This window comes from Lampris incognitus, chromosome 1, assembly GCF_029633865.1.
Source record: "Lampris incognitus isolate fLamInc1 chromosome 1, fLamInc1.hap2, whole genome shotgun sequence".
NCBI classification, from domain to species: domain Eukaryota; kingdom Metazoa; phylum Chordata; class Actinopteri; order Lampriformes; family Lampridae; genus Lampris; species Lampris incognitus.
In genome coordinates this window covers 51,923,220-51,929,600 of record NC_079211.1, presented here as the reverse complement: position 1 = coordinate 51,929,600, position 6,381 = coordinate 51,923,220, and positions in this window count along the sequence as shown.

The following is a 6,381-nucleotide window of genomic DNA, read 5'->3' as shown; positions in this document are numbered from 1 at the left end:
AATGGATTATGGACTTTTTGTCAGAGCTTCGTACAAAATGAAAGGAAACTCGTTCTTGCCCAAAAGGTAAATAAAACGTGCTGGACATTTGCTTCTAAATCCTTGAGAAACTACAAAACGTTTTTTTTTTCTCGAGGTCCTCAGCCAGGAAACATAGGAACAAGCCGGCTTACTGAGAAAGAACACCTGACCAGACAACTGAAGCACCGGCCCTGTGGAGTAGTGGCCCTCTACTTCATGTTGTGTTGCTTCTGACCATGGAGATCTTCCAAGGCTTCAACCGCCTGAAGATCCCTTTTGGCCCGAGGTCATTTCTTCCCCCTATTTTTGTACCCTGCACCCAGTAAGAAGTTGGATGTGTGTACACTTCTCCAGTAAAATGATCTGTATCAGCATTATGTCAATATCTCAGTCTGTCAGTTTATATTTAATGAGAAAATTATAATTCGGTGAAAAAAGGGCTAGTTGCTTTGGTGTGTGGTAAGAAGGTGGAATAAAGCAAAGTAAGAACTTTAAAATGAAGGTCCTTGCTATCAGGGCGACACGTTCAGCGTAGCAGCTGCTGTGTATGACGGCGATGGTCAGACGACAGCGGTCAGAAATACTGACTAATAAAAACATATTCAACTAGTAAAGCCTGCCCTTTAACCCAGACCTGTTACTATTAAATGTCATCAGCCCTGCAACCAAAACGTCTCTCTTGTGCTGCACGTGACCCAACCTTACTCTGACACAAGTCACAATGGTGCATCTGGAGGTATACAAACGGAAGCCCGAGATCTAAATCTTGTGTAAAGTAGTGAAGAGAAGAACAGTCATACCTTTATGTGAGGACTGAAGCTCTCTGGACCTTCTCGCTGTGAGGCGAGAAGGTCCTGGGTTCAAGCCCTGGGGTAAGTCCAACCTTGGGGGGTCGTCCTCTGTATGGAGTTTGCATGGCTCCGGTTTCCTCCCACAGTCCAAAGACATGTAGGTCAGGTGAATCAGCCGTACTAAATCGTCCCTAGGTGTGAATGTGTGTGTGGGCCCTGTCATGGATTGGCGGCCTGTCCAGGGTGTCTCCCCGCCTGCCGCCCAATGACTGCTGGGGTAGGCTCCAGCGTCCCTGCGACCCTGGGAGCAGGATAAGCGGTTTGGATAATGGATGGATGGATGAAGGTCTCTGGTTCTCTTCTAATGCAAATGGAAAGGAGTCGGGGACCACTGGTTAGAAGATACCTGCAGTTAAAACCATGGAGGGGTAATTGTGGGTGGGGCGGGGGCGGGGGCGGGGGGGGCTCTCAACTGATGGTCACATCTGCGAGTTTAGTGAAGGTGAATGAGTGGATGTGGAGCACCTCTGCTGCTCCACATCCACTCCTCTGTTTAAACGTTCCTTCATCGCTTGTTGTGGTGCTAGAAGCTGCACCATATGTGAACAGGCGAGGAGACCATATGTCCATGATGGAGGATCGAGAACAAGACTGTTGGGGTGGGGGTGGGGGGATACGTACGTTATAAAGAGGAGGAGCCCTAACATCAAACATGCCATGATGCTACCTGTCCACACCGAGAGGCTGGGAGCTGTGAAACCGCTTTTTCTATTAGCAGATTATTCTATTCTCATCTATTTTTTCACAAATGCAGATGAAAACCAGGTCTGTGTCCTTCAGTAGAAGAACAGAACCCAGAAGACCATGTCCCTCTGGCCCTGCTGGTGTGGGCAGTGCCGGGTGCACTGCAGGGTGAGGGGAAACGGCCTCCCTGCGGTGGGACGCTGTGGGTTTGTTGATTCACGGTCTGGATGCCTTGTTTCCTGCTCTGATGGCTACGTCATCACGTAGAGGTTGCTGCTCCCCTTAGTGGCTCTGTTGGTCTTACAGGAGCGGTGCTGCTGGAGCCGCCGCCGCTCACCTCCACCACACCCATCCACCCACCCACCCACCCATGTGTGAAATTGATTTGGCCATTGTTACCTCCCACTTGGTCTCTCTCTCTCTCTCTCTCTCTCTCTCTGTCACTCTCGCTCTCTGTCACGCTCTCTCGTTCTCGCTCTCTCTTTTACTCGCGCTCTCTCGCTCTCCCTTGTTCCCCCATTCTCGTTCTCTCTGTCTGTTTCTCTGTTTCTGTTTCTCTCTCTTGCTCCCACATTCTCGTTCTCCCTCTCTTCCTCTCTCTCTCTCCCTCTCTCTCTCTCTCCCTCTCTCTCCCTCTCTGTCTCTCTCTCCCTCTCTCTCTCTCTCTCTCTCTCTCTCTCTCTCTCTCTCTCTCTCTCTCTCTCTCTCTCTCTCTCTCTCTCTCTCTCTCTCTCTCTCCATCTCTCTCTCTCTCTCCCTCTCTCGCTCTCTCTCTCTCTCTCTCTCTCTCTCTCTCTCTCTCTCACACACACACACACACACACACACACACACACACGTATGTGAGTGAGTGAGCGTGTGTGTACAAACCATCCAACACAATAAAGATCGGGAGACGCTGTGATTGTGGCGTGGACCTTGCGGACAGTAGACTGGTGTGCGTGCGTGCGCGTGCGTGTGAGTGCGTGTGTGTGTGTGCGTGTGTGTGTGTGTGTTCTTCATCCCTTCATCTCTACAGCTGGGCTCCTGACTGACTGAAGGGTTTGAATGTGGGTTATTATTTGCGCCTGGCGGCTGCGACCCGAAAGATTTGTGGGGGCGGAGAGTTGGACTCTTCTGTGATATTCCACTTTCTTCATTTGTCTTCATCGGGGTTGCTGAAACAACTAACCACGGCAAAATTCAATTCAGCTCAGCTCAGCTCAGACGGAGACGTCCTCTGCAGTAAAGCAGGGCCTCCTGCTCCCTCTAGTGGTTTACCTCTGAATTTCAGCCTTTCATTTTGGTCTTCGTAAGACGCCCGGTGTCGCGGGTGTGAACTCTCTCTCCCCTTTGTGTTTAACCAGGCACAGGTTGAATGCTGAAGGGCGACTAGTTCATGACGTGATGCTGCCAGTTTAGTAGTGTTGTGCAGCCCCGGTTCTCACCCTTTTCCAGTCGCGACCCCAACAGCACCGGGACATTTAACTCCCAACATCCCGATGCAAACACGCAACTGTCTGCCCGACACTGTTCAGGGTTTACTGTAAACCCCAAAATACTGTGGCGAATTCATGGGGCAGCCGGGAACCCGGGTCGCCCGCGCGCGACTGCGCTAACCAATCAACTAAAGGGTCCGACCCCTTAACCAAGCGCTAGCGAGTCTTGTCATCCGTGGTCGTTACGCCCCCCTCCTTTCTTTCGGGAAACCAACTCGCTCAGGCCTCTGGGCGCACGTGCTTCCGATGGTCTCACCATCCCACTTCTGACACTAATGCAGCGAATTCAGGGGGCAGCCGGGAATCGAACCCGGGTCTCCCACACCACGGGCGACTGCACTAACCGGTCAAGTAAAGGATCCGACCCCTTAGCCAAGGGCTAGCGAGTCTAGTCATCCGTGGTCGTTACAGTATCTTATTCCCACCGTGGGGTCTGAGTCACAAATTGGGGTCAGTCCCGTGCGAGCGCGTCCTCCTAAAGGTTAATGTATCGATATATGAGCTACATACATGAACCCCAAGGTTAATGTATTGATATATGAGCTACATACATGAACCCCAAGGTTAATGTATCGATATATGAGCTACATACATGAACCCCGAGGTCAATGTGTCGATATATGAGCTACATATACATGAACTTCAGGGTTAATGTATCGATATATGAGCTACATACATGAACCTCATGGTTAATGTATCGATATATGAGCTACATACATGAACCCCAGGGTTAATGTGTCAATATATGAGCTACATACATGAACCCCAAGGTTAATGTATCGATATATGAGCTACATACATGAAACCCAAGGTTAATGTATCGATATATGAGCTATATACATGAACCCCAAGGTTAATGTATCGATATATGAGCTACATACATGAACCTCAGGGTTAATGTATCGATATATGAGCTACATACATGAACCCCAAGGTTAATGTATTGATATATGAGCTACATACATGAACCCCAAGGTTAATGTATTGATATATGAGCTACATATATGAACCTCAAGGTTAATATTGTAGCGAATTCGGGGGGCAGCCGCGGGAACCGCCACAGCAGGGTTGAGAACCCGTACCTCCTGCACCGCGGGCGATAACGTTAACCAGTCGACTAAAGGGTCCGACCCCTTGGCCAAGGGCTAACGTGTCTACTTATCCATGTACGTTACACTACCGCCCTCCTTCGGGAAGCGCATCCAATGGGTCGGACACTTTAGTCGAGCGGTCAGCGATGTCTCCCGCGGTTCGGGAAATACGGGTTCGCGTCCCGGCTGCGGCAGGTCCTGTGGTTGCCCCCGAATTCGCTACAATATATCGATATACACTCACCGGCCACTTTATTAGGTACACCTTGCTAGTACTGGGTTGGACCCCCTTTTGCCTTCAGAACTGCCTTAATCCTTCGTGGCATAGATTCAACAAGGTACTGGAAACATTCCTCAGAGAGTTTGGTCCATATTGACATGATAGCATCACGCAGTTGCTGCAGATTTGTCGGCTGCACATCCATGATGCGAATCTCCCGGTCCACCACATCCAAAAGGTGCTCTATTGGATTGAGATCTGGTGACTGTGGAGGCCATTTGAGTACAGTGAACTCATTGTCATGTTCAAGAAACCAGTCTGAGATGATTCGAGCTTCATGACATGGCGCGTTATCCTGCTGGAAGTAGCCATCAGAAGATGGGAACACTGTGGTCATAAAGGGATGGACATGGTCAGCAACAATACTCATGTAGGCTGTGGCGTTGACACGATGCTCAATTGGTACTAAGGGGCCCAAAGTGTGCCAAGAAAATATCCCCCACACCATTACACCACCACCAGCCTGAACCGTTGATACAAGGCAGGATGGATCCATGCTTTCATGTTGTTGACACCAAATTCTGACCCTACCTGTTATGTATGCACACATCGACAGTGCTGCATTTGATTTGGTGCTGTTCTATTGTGCTGGGATCGATTGGTGATGCCTGCGGGCTCTGGGTTGTTTGATCGGGTCTGCCTTTGATGCTGTGTCAGTCTAAATAAAGAATGCCACGGAGAGGTTGTGTCGAGTGACAGCGCTGTGTCCTGACGTGATTTAAAAATACAATATTGGCGACGAGGATGGCTGATATCTCTCTCCCACCACCTGCCCCCTTCCTGGCATTACCTGGCGAGCCTCCGGTACCATGGACTCGCTGGCTACATAGTTTTGAAAATTACATCATCGCCTCAGGGCTCGACGACGTGAGCCAGGCTAGGAAGACGGCTCTGTTGCTACACTGCTTGGGAGCAGAGGGTCATCGTGTGCTCGGGTCTCTGGGGAACGTCACAAGCTTTGCCGAAGCTGTGGGACTTATGAGCACCCATTTCGCTGCTCCACAGAGTGCCCTCCTTCGGCGATTTATATTCCGTCAGCGACACCAACTGCCTGGTGAGTCTGTGCGGCAGTACGTAGCTAATTTGCGAGGGCTAGCTAGCTCATGCAAGTTTGGCGCGCTTCAGGACGAGATGGTTCGCGACCAGCTAATCGAACACACCAACAACGCAAAGGTGCGTGAGACTCTCCTGCTGGAAAAAGACGATCTGCTGCTGTCCAGAGCAATTACCATCGCACTACAGGTTGAGGGAGCAGCTGAGTGTGCTGCTATGCTAAATACACAGCAAGTGGCCACCTCCAGTCAAGCTGCCAACGACTCCTCCCTCTACTCACGGCTGCCCCTCGGGATGCAACCCAACCAGAGCGAGGCGGGCGCCGACTCCACTGGGGACGTCTTGCAACTGCAACGACGGCGTTCTCGGCCCCGCCCTCAACAGTCCTGTGGTAACTGTGGGTCTCGGTCTCATGTTTCAAGGGCTCAGAACTGCCCTGTCCGTGGCCAGACATGCCGTAGCTGCGGTAAGCACAATCACTTTGCCAACGTCTGTCGATCTTCCCCGGCTGGGTCAGAGGGCCACACCCCCCAGTCTTCAACCGCCGTCATTCACAAGGTGAGCTCTGCGCCAGTGTCATTCAAATCATGCACAGTCAACATTAATGATGTGTGCATCCCCCTGCTGTTGGACACCGGTGCAAGTGTGTCTCTCCTGAATGTTGATACCTACAGTCAATTTTTCGGTTCACTGCCACTGTCCGCACCCTCAGCTGTCCTCTGTGGGTATGGTGACTCCAAAATCGATCTGGTTGGCTCTCTCCAAGTGACTGTCCGCTATGGAACCAAGCTGGTGCCCAATGCAGTTTTTCATGTGGCACGCCGTGGGGCCAACCTGATGGGCCTGGACCTGTTCTCCGCTCTGGGGTTCTCCCTCTTAGACACAAGGGGGGCAGCAATCCTGACTGTCGCCACACCTTGGCA